Here is a 14,777-nt window from a genome sequence, read left to right as displayed (position 1 = left end):
GTAGATGCAGGCTGACTGGATAAAAAAGAAATCCCTGAACTTAAAGTCAAAAGTTCAAGTCCACTCAAAGACATGAGTTCTGTCAGATGCCATGTAGTTGTTGCCAAGATTTGTCACTACACAAAGAAAACCATCTGGTGAAGACAGTATATTTTGAAATATAATTTATGCTTTGTTCATCAATGCATGCATCCTGGTTCAATGTTGTGCCAAATATCAGGCTACCTCCTCTTAATTTACACCGAAGTATTTTATGAGAAAGCTAAATCCCTTGAATTCAAATCTCACATTTTTAATTATCTGTGACATCACTTCTCTAAACATTTTTTTCATCTTTAAAATTAAAAAAAAAATTCTTGGCTACATTGGCCTTTAAGAGGTCTATTTTTATAAAATACATAGAAGTACATAAACGGTACTTATAACAGAGACTAATAGCATTCAAACACGAAGAATCGAACTTGACAGTTGACCGATCCCACAAGGAAGTATGCATGTCATGCTTGAGAGCAGCATAAATGACCTCTTTACAAAATAAGTGGTTTGGGAAGATTCACAAAGGTGAGTTATACATGTTCCAGAGTAATAAACTAGATATATACATATGATTTTTATTTTCAAGCAACATAAATTTGATTTGAACTAGTTTGAAAGAGACTGAGGCAGAGACTGAAATAGAATGGTAATTGGTTCTCCCAAACAAAACAGGAGTTGAGCTGGTGAACCCTGAGAGAAGAGGGAGGAGGCTAGACTGAAACAACTAGAATCAGGGACTAGAACATGAGCACACACCTCTCTCTTCCTATATCTTTTTCTTTTATGCTGTTTTGTTTTGTATGTATCACTTTCCTTTCCTCCTACTGCAAATTAGCCTTTTCCCAATAATGAGAAAGATTGCTGCCAATAATTCTTAAATATTTCCATCAAAAGACAAAGACACTCTTTTTCAATTAAATTTCAAGGAGTACTAAGAAGAATTCTGAGTAATTCTGAATGACCATTCAGGAACATACCTCTAGACCAATAAACTGTTTTTCCAAGGTGAAGAAAAACACTCTGATTGGCCTATGTATAATATGTTCCATAAATGGAACAATAAGCTGTGGCCAAAGTGGGATCCACATCATAAAAAAAAATCATAGTAGTCTAATTAAAACCAACTGGTCATAATGAGAGAAGAAACAGAAAAGAAGTGTAAAGGTTAGAAAATAGTGAGATGTCTTCATCAGGTAGTACCTTACAGTGAAACCACTGAGAAAAACATTAATAATGAAAACAAACTTCACACTCCAATAGGAGAGGGAATACATGTTATTTTTATCACATGACAATGGTAAAATTTAGCCATGTACTGTTTTTTATAATTTTCTTTTTTTATAATTTTTTTTAGTTGTAGATGGAAACAATACCTTTATTTTATTTATTTATTTTTTTGTGTGGTGCTGAGGCTTGAACCCAGGGCCTCACACGTGCTAGGTAAGTGCTAAACCACTGAGCTACCCCCACAGCCCCAGTACTTTTAATTATTTGAATGATTTTCCAGAAAGGCAGACTGCCTGGACCAACTGGATATTTTCTTGTCCATTATCTCTCCTATTATAGGGCACCACTCATTTAACTCAATTATAGGGACACTTCCATAAACTATAAGCCTTCAAACTATATTTCTCAGAATCCCCTTTGTTATATGTATCCAGGTTTCTATCTGCCAATAAGAAATCACAAGAGATTTCAGAAGGCAAAAGTGATTGAATGATCAGGCAGCCATATAAGTGGCCACAGGCAAGTTACATAACATACCAAGAGAGTTAGTTGGGAAATATCTCTGAGACACACAGTAGCAATTTCCTGGTGAATTTTGTGCTCATTACAGGGTCTCAGGCTGTCTTTCTGATATTTTGACATACCATTTCTGATCTTTCCTTTCCCAGGTAATCCCTATCATCTAAATTAAACTTCATTATTCCTCTTCTAACAAATAGTATTGTAGTAGTTATTCAGTTAGATGCAGGTACAGAGATGCTAGCCTGGTTGACTATAAAGCACTTTCAAAAGACATGAATACGGGTGGGGCAGGGAAAAGAGAGAGAGAGAGGGAGGAGAAAGAGAAGGAGGAGGAGGAGGAGGAGGAGAATTGACTGAATCCCCTAAGAAGTAATGTAGCAAGTCCCAAGGTCCTACAAGAGAGGGCATATTTTCCTATAAAATATTTGAGATTTGTTTCCCTTTGTTATAAAGAATATAAGTAGGACAATTGGTGAAATTTGGATAATATTGTTCAGATTAAATAATATTACATCCAAGTTAAGTTCCTGATTTTGATCATTTTATCTTGGTTATATAAAAGAATATTCTTGTTTTTATAATGCACACACTGAAGTTGTTAGGATTTGCAATTTACCATGAGATGATTCAAAGAGACTGAATGGATAAAAAGAAAGAAAAAGGCAAGAAGAAAGAAGGAGGGAGAGAGGGAAGGGATGCAAAACAAAAGAAGCAGGAAGGGAGAGAGGGAAGAAGGAAGGGAAGTAAAAGACAATAAGTTAATGTTAACTACTTGGAGAAATATGAATAAAGAATAATCAGAAATAAGTTGTACTATTTTTGCAAGTAATAAGTCTAATGGTATTTCAAAGTAAAATGTTAGAAACTTCCATTTCCAGAAGATAGAATCAATGTTCTTTTTCTTATTCTGCCTGCCAAGTGCAACTAAGACCTCTGGACATTATGCATAAAACAAACATCTTCTCTGACAGAAGATTGTACAAAGAACTTAGGACCCAAGAGACAATGCAGTGGTAAGTTCTCTAGGTTTCCTTTTTGTCTGGTATAATTCAGCTATTACGGTGTAGAAGATGAAAACCCAGAAATGCCAAAGGACACAGACAAAAATAAATAAATAAAGCCCCACTAAAGCTTCCTATGGCTAGCCACAGGGTCTGGAACAGGGGAACTTAGTAAGACAGAATACTTTTACATTAACCAATCTAAGCCACCTAATCTTCATATTACAAAACAAATAAATAAATAAAAACTCTACTGCCCCATTTCTCCCACATGAGACAAAGTGTGGAATCTAGATTTCCAACCTCATCTGGCTAAATAAGGTACCTCAACTCCCTGCATGAGTAGTTGCTGAAAAGGCCAACTCAGGAGCTAGAACATGTCTTCCATCTCCTTAGTGTCAGCCAAAACTACAGGGGGAACCTGGTCTTCCACACCAGCTAAAAATAAATGAAGCACCACTCTCACTTTTCTCAGAAGTCAGATTGCTAGAGGAAAACCTGAGAGAATTTTTACCACTGCCCGTTAGTTTAGAGACCACCATCTTTATCACCACTGCTCAACTCAGTGAGTAGAGGACACATCCCAATCAGTACCAATGCACTCTTGACTCTCCCAGTCAAACAGATTTTTACCAAGGCTCCCCAAAAGAGAGGTGGATATGGATCCCTTGAATCAACTCAGCTAGAGGGAGGAATCAACCATTTTGTGTGTCAATGGAAACTGATGGGTAACAACATAGTGCCCTTCCATTCCCCACCCTCAAAAGTGGTGTCACAAAAAGCAAGTTAAAACAGGAAATTTGTGTATGATCCAGTTTTTCATAACCTTCACTCCCAAAATGTCCAGATTTCAATAGTAAAAACAAACAAAAATATACAGTCAATAGCAAGTATCAGATATCAAACTAATTAAAAAGACAATCAATAAATACAACATGAAAATGATAGTAGTATTAGAATCATCTGATAAATATTGTGATGTATAATGTGTTTCAATGAACAATTATGAACAGAGTTGAAGCAAATGAAAAAATAAAAAGTCCCAGCATAGAAATAAAAAGTTCTTAATAAGAAATAGAAAGTATTTAAAAAGAACCAAATTAAACTATTAGAACTTAAAAATATAATAACTGAAACTAAAAAAAAAAGAAAGAAAAACAATGATGGGTTCAATAGTATGATGGAGGGTTCATATGAATTGTTGAACTTTAAGGACAATAGAAATTACCCATGCTGAACAACAAAGAATAGACTGAGGATATGAGCAAAAGATCTAAAATCGTTGCAACTGGACCACTAGAATAAAAGGAATAAGAGTGGGACAAAAAATACTTGAAGAAATACTACCTGAAAATCCCCCAATATGGAAAAATATATAAATGTATTCAAGAAACTGAATAAATTTCTTTTTTTCAATGAAATTTATTCATATCACTCAAAGACACATAATAGTAAAGTTTTGTAAACTAAATATACAGAAAAAAAATCTTGGAAACAGTGAAAATCAATAAAGCCCTACCTACATAAGAGAGAAAAATTCAAATAACAGTGGGCTTCTCATCAGAAATCATGAAGGTCAGAAGGAAGTGGCACAACATTTTCAAATGCTTAAAGAGAAGAGTTTCCAGTTCAGAATTTAACACCAATGAAAATATTTTTCAGGAATGAAAGGAAATAAGACATTCTCAGATGCAGGAAAATTAAAAGAATTTGTCACCAAAAATCCAATCATAGCAGAATGACTAAATAAGTTCTCTTAACAGAAAAGAAATGATTGAAAAGGGAATCTTGGAACATCAGAAATGAAGAAAACACATGGTAAGCAAAACTATGGGTAAATAGAATAGATTTTTTCACCTAGAGTTTTCTAAACCATGTTAGATGGTTGAAGAAAATGTTGCAATACTATCTAATGTAGATCTAAACATATGTAAAAGAACATATTTTTTAAAAATGTATCACAAATAGGGAGGGTGACTAAATGTAAAGGAAGGTAAATGAAATGGTAAAATGATGATACCAGTAAACAATGATAAATTATGTCTATATAGTATAAAAAATATACCAACCACCAAAACAGCTAAATAAAGAGTTAGCACTTTAAAAAAAAAAAAAAGCTTAAGAAAAGTCAAAATGGAATTCTAAACAAAATTCAAGAAATCCATAGAATGGCAGGAAAAAAATAAACAAAAAATAGAATAAACTAAAATGCAAAAATGGAAAATTTAAACTTGAGATTAATAGTTACATTAAATATAAGTACTCTAAATACATTGATTTAAAAAAAAAAAGCAGAGATTGACAGAGAAAAGAAGACACTGAAAGGAACTGTTCTACCTGATGTTGTCTTACCATCTGTGTACATTAATCAAGACTCTGATATTAGAGAAATGACACAATGATCAATGGTTAGAGAACATTAAACAGACTCACAAACATACCTAAGTGATTTTTTTACAAAAATGCAAAAGCAATCAAATGAAGGAAAGGTATTCTTTTCAACAAGTATTACTGGAGTAATTGGACATTCCTAGACAACAAACAAACCTCAACTTCATTTTTACATCTCCTATAAAAATTAACTCAAAATAAATAATGGACTTAGTACAAAGTTTAAAACTATGAAACTTTTACCAATGTAATAAGAGTAAGCCTTGAATATCTTGGGCTAGGTAAGAGTTCTTAGAACTGAAGCTAAAGGTATAATCTATAAAAATGATACAAGTGAAAATCAAAATCACAAACTTTTGCTCCACAAAAGACCCTATTAAGGGGAGGACAGAACAAGCCACAAACTAGGAAAACATTGCAACTATATATACAACAAAGGAATAGTATCTATAAATAAAAATTCTTACAACTCAACTATAAAAATAAACCCATGAAAATATGTCCAACATCATTGGCCACAGAGAAATCAAAATTGATGTCATAATGAGTTATTACTACACACCTATCAGAATGGCTAAAATAAAGAATAGTGGCAACATCAAATGTTAATGATGATGCTGAGAGACTGAATCATTCACACATTGCTCTGGTAATGTAAAACAGTACGGCCATTCTGAAAAACCATTTGACAATTAAAAAAAAATCTAGGCATGCAAATACTCTACAACCCAATAATTAATTGCACTCCTGGGCATTTTTCCCAAAGAGATAAAGGCTTGTATTCATACAAAAACCTGTACACAAATGTTTATGGCACTGTATTATTTTTCTGGTGCTGCCGATTCACAAAGGACCACAGCTGGGTGGCTTAAACAATGGAAATTTATTGTCTTGGTTTTGGAAGCTGTAAATCTAAGATCAAGGTTCCAGTAGGTTGCTTCCTTCTGAGGGTTATGAGAGAAAGTCTGCGTCTCTCACCTCACAGCTGTTGGTTTATTAGCAAACCTTAGTACTTTGTGGCTTATAGAAGCATTGCCCCTACCTCTAGCTTCATTTTCACATGGTGTACTCTATGTGTTTATGTCTGTCTTCAAATTTGACCTTTTTTTAATAAGAACACTAGTCAGGTTGCATTAGGGTCCATCCCAATGACCTCATCTTCACTTGTAAAGACCAAATAAGGTAACTGGAGGTTCAGACTTCAACATATGAAGTTTAGGGAACATGATTTAACCCATTAAAAACATCTTTATTTGTAATAGCCCATAACTGGAAACAACCCAGATGTCTCTCGATAGGTTAATGTTTAAGCAGACTAGGTACATCAATATCATGGATTATTCGTTAATAATAAGAAGGAAAAATTATTGATATATGCAAATACCTGGATGGATTTTCAGGAAGTCACACTAATTGTAAAACTCCAATTCCAAAATGTTATATGCTACATGATTCCATTTATATAAACATTCTTGACAAGACATACTTGTAGAAATAGAACATAGATAGTGGTCACAGGGCTGAGGAGGAGGGGGATGTGAGGGAAATTGGATATAGTTAAAAGGGCAACACAGGGGGTCCCAGTGGTGGTGAAGTGTTCTGTACCTTCATGGGATCAAACTCAATAACTTGATTGTAATATTATACTATAGTTTTCCAAGATGCTAACATAAGTAAAAACTGTATAAAAAGCACCCAAGATCTCTCCATATTATTTCTTACAACTGCATGTCAATTTTAAATTATCTGAAGATAAAAATTTAAATAAATAAAATGTTTCAAAAAAAAGTTCATGCTGTTTTTCCCAGATTTAATAGTTATATATGATAAAAGCAGAAGACTTAGCAAACAGTATAATACATGGAGAGATATTTAAAAATCATTTTTATTCTAACATAAAGTTGGGCTATTAATTCTAAACAGCAATGAAGTTACAATAAATATGTGACATAAGTAACATCTGAGATCACCTTAAAATGTAGGTAAGTTGAGTCAATCATACTCCTGCTACCATCCTCCTTTCAAATGCGCTGTGAAAATTCAGTCTCCTCCAGCTCTCTTTTCATACCTGGAGGTAGGAGCCACGATCCCTCCGTTTCTGAAATCCTGCAATAGTTGCATCAGTTCCATTAATGGATCATTTACCAGTTCTGCTCACAGCAAATCCAGTGACATGGCACTCCTCCTCTTCCCCGACACTCTATTTTCTTGAGATGTGTGTGTATATGTATGTTTTACAAATGATCAATGTAAAGTAGCTGAGGAGAGCACTGTATCACACCAGCAAAAATACATTCAGATTGAACACCAGACTTCTTTCTTTCTTGGAGGCCCTTGGATTCTTCCACAACTAGGTATTGTCACTATCTGCTTTTCTCCCAAGTTCTTCAGTCCTTTAATTTCTCATGCTCTTCTATCCCTCCCCTAACATTCCTCCCCACACAACCAAATTTATGATCATAATTTATTCAAAGAAGTGTTGCCTTTTTGTGATGTTATTTTCTTGGCTCCTAATAGCCCATGATCTCTAAGCAACACCTTTCCACTAAAAGGTGTCAAGAATTTTTCTAAACCAAGACATTCTCTTCCTTAAAAGAAGTTATTATGCGATTTGTTAGGAAAGTCAATTTGTTTCTCATACTATACACTTTCTACTAGAAGTACATGCTCTCAGTAGATACAGCTGGTCCTGTGTCATGGAGACATACCTAAAGACAGAAGTAATTAATTATCCTGATCTTTGGGTTTTTTTCTGAAACATTTCCAATATTGGTCTCTTTGAAACTGGTCTCATTTTGGGAAAAGAGGGCATCTCAACAAGCATTATATGAAAAATATAATAGGTAGGGATATATGTGACTATAATTCCTCCTTTTCTCTAGTTAACCAAGCCCCAGCATTGCTTAGCAGTATTAGGCCAAATCTCCAAGGACTGATCATGGTGGAGGTTATGGCCTGAATTTCATTTACAAGCCAAGAAGAGATTTCAGAAGAAGCCAACCTTGCCAACCTCCCCCTAGACCCCGGGATTCTGAGGAAAAACTTTTTGTTCTTAAAACCAACTAATTTGTGATACTTTCCTATGGTAATCCTAGTAAATTAATACAATGGGTCCAGTCAACCATGGAAATTTGTCTTTTCTTTGTATATGACCCAGTTAAGGAAAATTGGATATAAAGGAAAGTCTTTCTAGACTTTAAAAAGTCTTCTGTTTTTCCTTAAATGTTATTCTATAAAGACATGACCTTTGGAACTGCAGCAACCATCTTGAAAACACAAAGGAAAGAACAAAAGTTCAGAGTCATTGATCTTAATTTTTGCAACTGACGGTTTATGGATCCAATCCCAAAACTGCTAATCTCTAGATATCTTACTTTTTAATAAATCTCAATAATAAATAATAAATCTCAATTGTTGGAGTTGAGTCTCACAGGTAGATTCTCATCTGCAGCCAAAAGCATCAAAAAATGTTACATCTCCAAGCATTCAGTTTTCACATGAAGTCAGTCCACTTGTTTGCCTAGAATCTGGAAGACTCACTTTAAGACACAATATTAGTACAGCAATAAAAAAAATGAATTTCATTCCATCAGAATGGTGGAGGGAAATGGACTGAATTACACTAGGAAAAAAATATTGCAAGGTATCTAAAGTCATCTGGTAGTCATCCCCCTGCCACATCTGGGCATGTCAATTCCTTCATTCAAGAGACATTTATGGGCATCACCTATGCACCTGGCACTACTTCCATTTCCACTGAAAGGGAAATCGAGCCTTGAACTGAATCCAGTTTGAGACCATTTATTGTGTCCACAGGGAGTCAATATTTTAGCAAGGCTCAATCCACTGAGGAGTAGAGACACAATCCTGCCCTGTTTTGGGGGTTCCAAGAGCAACCACGCACTTTCCCTTCCATCTTCTGCCCCCACACCAGGTAGAGAGTCCTGCTCTTATAATATCTGACAATACCTGAAAAAACAACATTAAATGTCATGGTCACTTGTAGCCATAGGGGGACTGTGCCATTGGGAGATGCTGCACCAGAGAGCAGCCCACTGGCACAGGCCACCCTCTGGAGGGTAATCACAGCTGGCACCAGTGAGGCATAGTCACTTGCCCCTCTCCCTTAGTCTTGTAGCTCCAGAGGTGGGAGAACAGGAACAACAGCTGACACAATGGGTGACAAGTTAAGTCATCTCACTGAACCATGCAATTCATAAGGGAGTGAGGTGGGACAAGGAAAATAAGACCTTTTTTTTTTTTTTTGGTCTTTTATATTCTTGTTTTTGTGAAGAGAGCCAAGAAATCATTATTTTCTTCCAGGTGCCCAATAACTGAAAAGCCACTTTTGAGGGCACCAACACTGCCATCTCAGTATTGTTGTTGCCCCACCGAAGGGTGGATAGGGACTGGCAGTTAGACCCTGTTTTAATTGGCCTTCTCCTGGAAGTGAAAGAGCCAAACGTTTGTGGGATGTTTATTCGAGCCAGTTTCAAAGTAATAAAAGTGCATCTTTGATACACAGAGTTTATGTCCTTCATAAAAATGCTAATTACAATCTTTGCTGAAAGGAGTGGCAAGAATGCTTTCCCCCTTCGGCTTTTTAATGTGAATATGGTTGTACTATGTAGATAACCTTGTATTCACTAAAAAGGGACAAAGTTAAGTCCTCGCACAGCCTTGCAAACCCCACTCCAAGGTTTCTACCACAGTGCTTCTGAGAGCATTCAAACTCTTTTTATGGAAAACTGGAAAGCAATGTATTTGTTTCTTAAAAAAAAAAAAAAAAAAAAAAAAAAAACTCTGAATACAAATACACAGGGGGAGCTCACAATATTTTTTTCCTTCAATAGGTATGTTTTTCCAAGGTCAATTTAGAGGTTCTTCCTATTTGGCTGAGAAAAACTGGTGTCCCAATAACTAACAGCGTTCACAGCCCTCTCTGTGGCTTGGAAGCCTTCCTCAACTACAGATGCTACAAGAAGCTGCTGATGTTTTTCCAGGGCCCCACTGTTTGCTTCTCTTGCTACAGAGAAGGAAGACAGAGTGATGAGTGAGGTTTTATTTGTCCTGGGGGATGACTCATTCAGCAAGAGTTTCCGACCCAGAATTCTAGCCTTTCTTTGCTCTATTCATACCACCCCACCCCCATCCCCTTTGATTTTTCTGTCCTCAGGCAGGTTTCCATTCACCCTCTCCTGTCATCTTCTCCCTCAAATCTCAAAATATAACAAGACTTTTCTTTAGAAAGTCAGCCTTCCCACAATTGCACTCAATTTTCTCTGGGAACTTGTTTAAAGGGCAGGGGTTTTGAAACATGATCAACAAAATAATCAGTTCTGGATTACATTAAATAGCATCCTTCCAGACTGAGCCAAGCCTTAAGAGGGAAAACAGCTCCCTTCCATCCCTCCTGCCATGAATGGGACTCTGTGTCTCAAAAACTTTTTATTGAATATTTCCCAAAATGATGTCTTTCTTTCCAGAGGGAGAATGTGCAGTCTTTCTCAGAACTCAGACCCATCTTGGGTCCAAATGCACTCAGGTGTTGCTCAATAGTTCGGGCTGCTCTCTGAAGCAGCACAGAATCTCTACAGCAAGCATGCTGCATTCTCAGGAAGGCTGGGGATTTTCTTCTAAAAAGGGTCAGGTGAGAGGACATATGAAGGAATCAAAGCACAGTGGCCTAACAGAACAAAACATCCCACAACTAGCGAAGTCTGATTACAGGCTTGCAAATACTAGACATTAAATATTGAAATTTGCACTTATAAAATGATTTCCTTATATTCTTTCCTTACTATAACATGGACAAGATTCAGTTCCTTAGAACTGAATCATTCTTAGAACTTGCTTTTCCCATCTGAAAATTGGACAAAAGAAGGAAGGAATAGCAAAGAGTAATGCTCTAAAGACGGCTGTTGCCCAGCTTTATAATGCATTGCTTTTTATTCTAGGTCACACAATAAATGCCCATATGGAAAAATCTTTCTTCTGCATATTCTAAATCCAGCATAATCCAGTAAGGACACAGGATTCCAGGTTAATATAGGCTTCTGAGGACTGTGGCTTTAAGGAGGCAAGAGCAACAAGGACTGAGTATTAGGGAAAACAGGACTTTACCTCAAGGAAGATTGCTGTAATCATGAGGTTTAGGACAAGGATAGTGTCATGTAACCCATGACACAGCCAGATCAATCAGAATGGAATGCTATATTCTCCCAGAGAAAGGCCACCTGATGGCAGTGATAAGGGGACAGAGAATAAGCCTGCTGTGAAAGGGTTCAGGGGCAGGGGTCTCCCTAGATGTGTCAACATCTGCGTTAATCTAGATGTCTCTTCAATTAGTCAAGTGAAGAATGGCTGGATGTAGTGAGGTCACGAGAGAAACCTCACTGCAGATCTCCTCCACAGCCTGGTATGAGGGACAAGCACAAAACTATGTGAATGATGGATGAGTCAATGCAGTCAAACTTTGCTTAATGACAGGGAAACACTCTGAGAAATGCATCCTTAGGTGATTTGATCACTATATGGGCATCAGAGAGCACACTTTCATGAACTAACAAGGCTCTGATATGATCGTATGTATCATAAGATACAGAATCTTGTGATACTTAAGTAGGTGATATAATCATGTAGGTCATGATTACATATACAGCCCATCATTGACCATATGTCATCATGCAGCACATGACTGAAAATAGATGGCATGAAATGGACAGGTAATAATGAGGAATTTGAGAAGAAAAGTGACAGTCAGATAAATGAATATGGCAATGACCAGAAGACAGACAGAACTGTGACTTCCCCTGGTTTTTGCCCTATGGTCACACTAAGAGCATTATTTTATTTTTTATCTATCTATTTATTGATTGATGGATGGATGGGTGGATGGATGGATGGATGGATGGACATCTTCCCCCATGAGAACAGGTACAAATTCGTCTGTCTTGACCACTTCAGTATCCCCAGTACATGGATGTCTGACATGTCATAGATATCCAATCAGTGCGGCGCAGGCATTAAATGAATGGGCATATTGATAATGAATGTGTAACCTGTAAAGAAGCCTAGAGCAATAGTAGCAGGGATATCAGAGGTGTACCCACACCAGTCATCTTGAGGTGTTAAAATCAACATCATTTGGAAACACGTTAGACTTGGAGCATGGGTCGGGGTGCAAAGGTCACGGCTTTAGTAATTAATGTGTCTAGGAGAATGATGCAGGTTTGGGTTGGGATGGGAGACCACATTCTCAAGAGCAAAACAGGTTCAGGTTCAGAAGAAGATGAGGTTGGTTTTGGTTCTATTAAGTTAGGACTGGGATGGGAATCCTGTTCAAATGGTCCAAAAGAAAATATTTAAAAAAAATAAATAAGAGGTACAGAAGATGTGAAAATACCGAGCTGAGATTCAGAAAACAGGAAAAAGTTAAAGAGAGAAAATTTTCACCTGTGGAGAGGTGTCATTAAAGCACTGGGCAAAGTTGAGCTTGTCTATGAGGGAGGGTAAAGAAGAAAAATCAAACAAGGCAGGGCCTTAAGAAAGTGTCTGAAGTTTGGGAACCAATTCTTGATCTCCTGATCCAGTTATCTGATCTCTCATGCTTCCAGCTGATCCAAAAAACAATGCAGATCCTTGGCCTGCCTAGGGACATGAGTCCTTTAAATGCATGCCGTATGCCAGCCACTAACTACAATCACCAGTTCTTGCATCAACCACTAACAGCTTCTGAGTGGCTTGGAGATTGCCACTTGAGGCTGCATATTGCAAACTTATTTTTCCCACTGATGCCATTTAGTTTCTGATGATGTTATTAAAATGAAAGGATTTTTTTAATGAGCTGGGAGGGAATCCACTTAACCAAATTGTTCATAAAAGGAATAAAACACATCAAGACTGCTTTTCGCCAATCCACCAATATAGGATCCTGCCGTTGCAAGAACCTTCTTATATAAATATTTACAAGGAGAGTAAAAAAGGAAAGTGGTTTGGGGAGCCACCAGATGGAATAATACAAGAACAAACTTGAACACAGTCAAAATGGGCTTCTCCAACAACAGGCAAAGAAGAATCTCCCAGTGCCTGGGGGTGAGAAAGAAAGAATATGAAGTTAAAAGACAAGCAGCTTCTAGCCAAGCTTTTCTGGGGAATTCATTTCAGCTAATCTCTAAAAACTGGGTTTTTATTTTTGTTAAATCTTTAAAAACTAGTTTGCAATTAACTCCCTAATAATATTTATGAGTTAATTCATTATCCATCATCCCTCCACCAATAACAATCTTTTCTCTCTTCCAAAGTCTTTCAAAAGATGCAGTTTAGGAACTTGGGAGTCATTTAGAGAGAAAGAAGTCACCTCTGGGTTGTCTTCCCCAACCTCCCTGGCTGGTCCTTCAAGTTTCATTTCTGAGGTTGCAGAGTTTATATTGCCACACAAGAGCCTATGTGAGCAGTTTCCATTTCTTCATCTGCCTTGAGTAGAATAATGACAAATAAAGGAGTTTGAACAAATATGTCTATTATATAATGTTTTTCAACTCTTCTCCTGCCCTCCCTTCCCCTCTTACTGGCTCCCCTATGCAAACCTTTACCCACTCAGAGCACATTGGAAGCGAACTTGGCTTCCAATGCATTTTGCAAATAAACCACAGAATAACATGATTGTAAAAATGTTAGCTGCAACAGTAATAAATAAGGAAATAAATAAGTGTGTAACCACAGAGCCTTGTCTGGCTCCTCAGCTCTCTGACCACAGCAGCCCTCTGCTGTCTATCCTCACAAGGGAGTGAGTGAGGAGGCCCAGGAAGCAGGAAGATACCTCTTCCTTGCCCGGGGATCTCACAGGTGAGATTTGCAAAGAGATTGATCTTCCTCTCATTTTAAGGCAGAAAGTTCTGTGTGGGAGCTATTGAATGATGAGAATAGTGTCGTGGGAGAGGTAGGCATCTTTCACCTTGGTTTCAGAGTCCTCTGTGGTTTGTGAACACCTAACAGAGGCAGCCCCTGAGCCTGCATTGCATACATGGGCCATCTCATTTTCCTCTTTGGCAACCCTGAGAAGTGGGCATGATTAGTCCCAGTTTGCAGATGAAGAAACTGAAGCCCATCAAAAAAACAAACAGCAGAAGGACTACAGCAGTTTCCAGATGCTATGAAATCTCCATAATGATTGGAGCGGGAGAGAGACACTGTGATTCCCCTTCCCAGGGCCGCTACTTTTAAGCCTGGCTGTTAAGATGTTCCCATTTCTTAAGGTTTGGGAATTAAAACACCAAAGCCTAAATGCCAAACTTGCCAGTTGTTTTACTTATTATTCTTTAAAATCCTAATGGTCCCACACTTCTCTTCACCAAAAGACTGCTGTAGCTGGTAGAATTTTCCCAAGGGTACAGCTAGTACAGGCCAATCCAAGACAAAATGAGAAATTGAAAGCTGGGCATGGAGCTGAATAATAGAATGCAAATTTTTCAATTCAGGGCCAGTATTCAGCAATATTTTACACCCCAGGATAGGGCTGAAACATTAAAAATTGAAAAAGCCACTAATGTATAAAATGTACAGAACCAGCAAAATAATAGGCCCTTTGGACAGTGCCCT

This window comes from Marmota marmota, unplaced genomic scaffold, assembly GCF_001458135.2.
Source record: "Marmota marmota marmota unplaced genomic scaffold, marMar, whole genome shotgun sequence".
NCBI lineage: Eukaryota > Metazoa > Chordata > Mammalia > Rodentia > Sciuridae > Marmota > Marmota marmota.
This window is presented reverse-complemented; position numbering follows the sequence as displayed.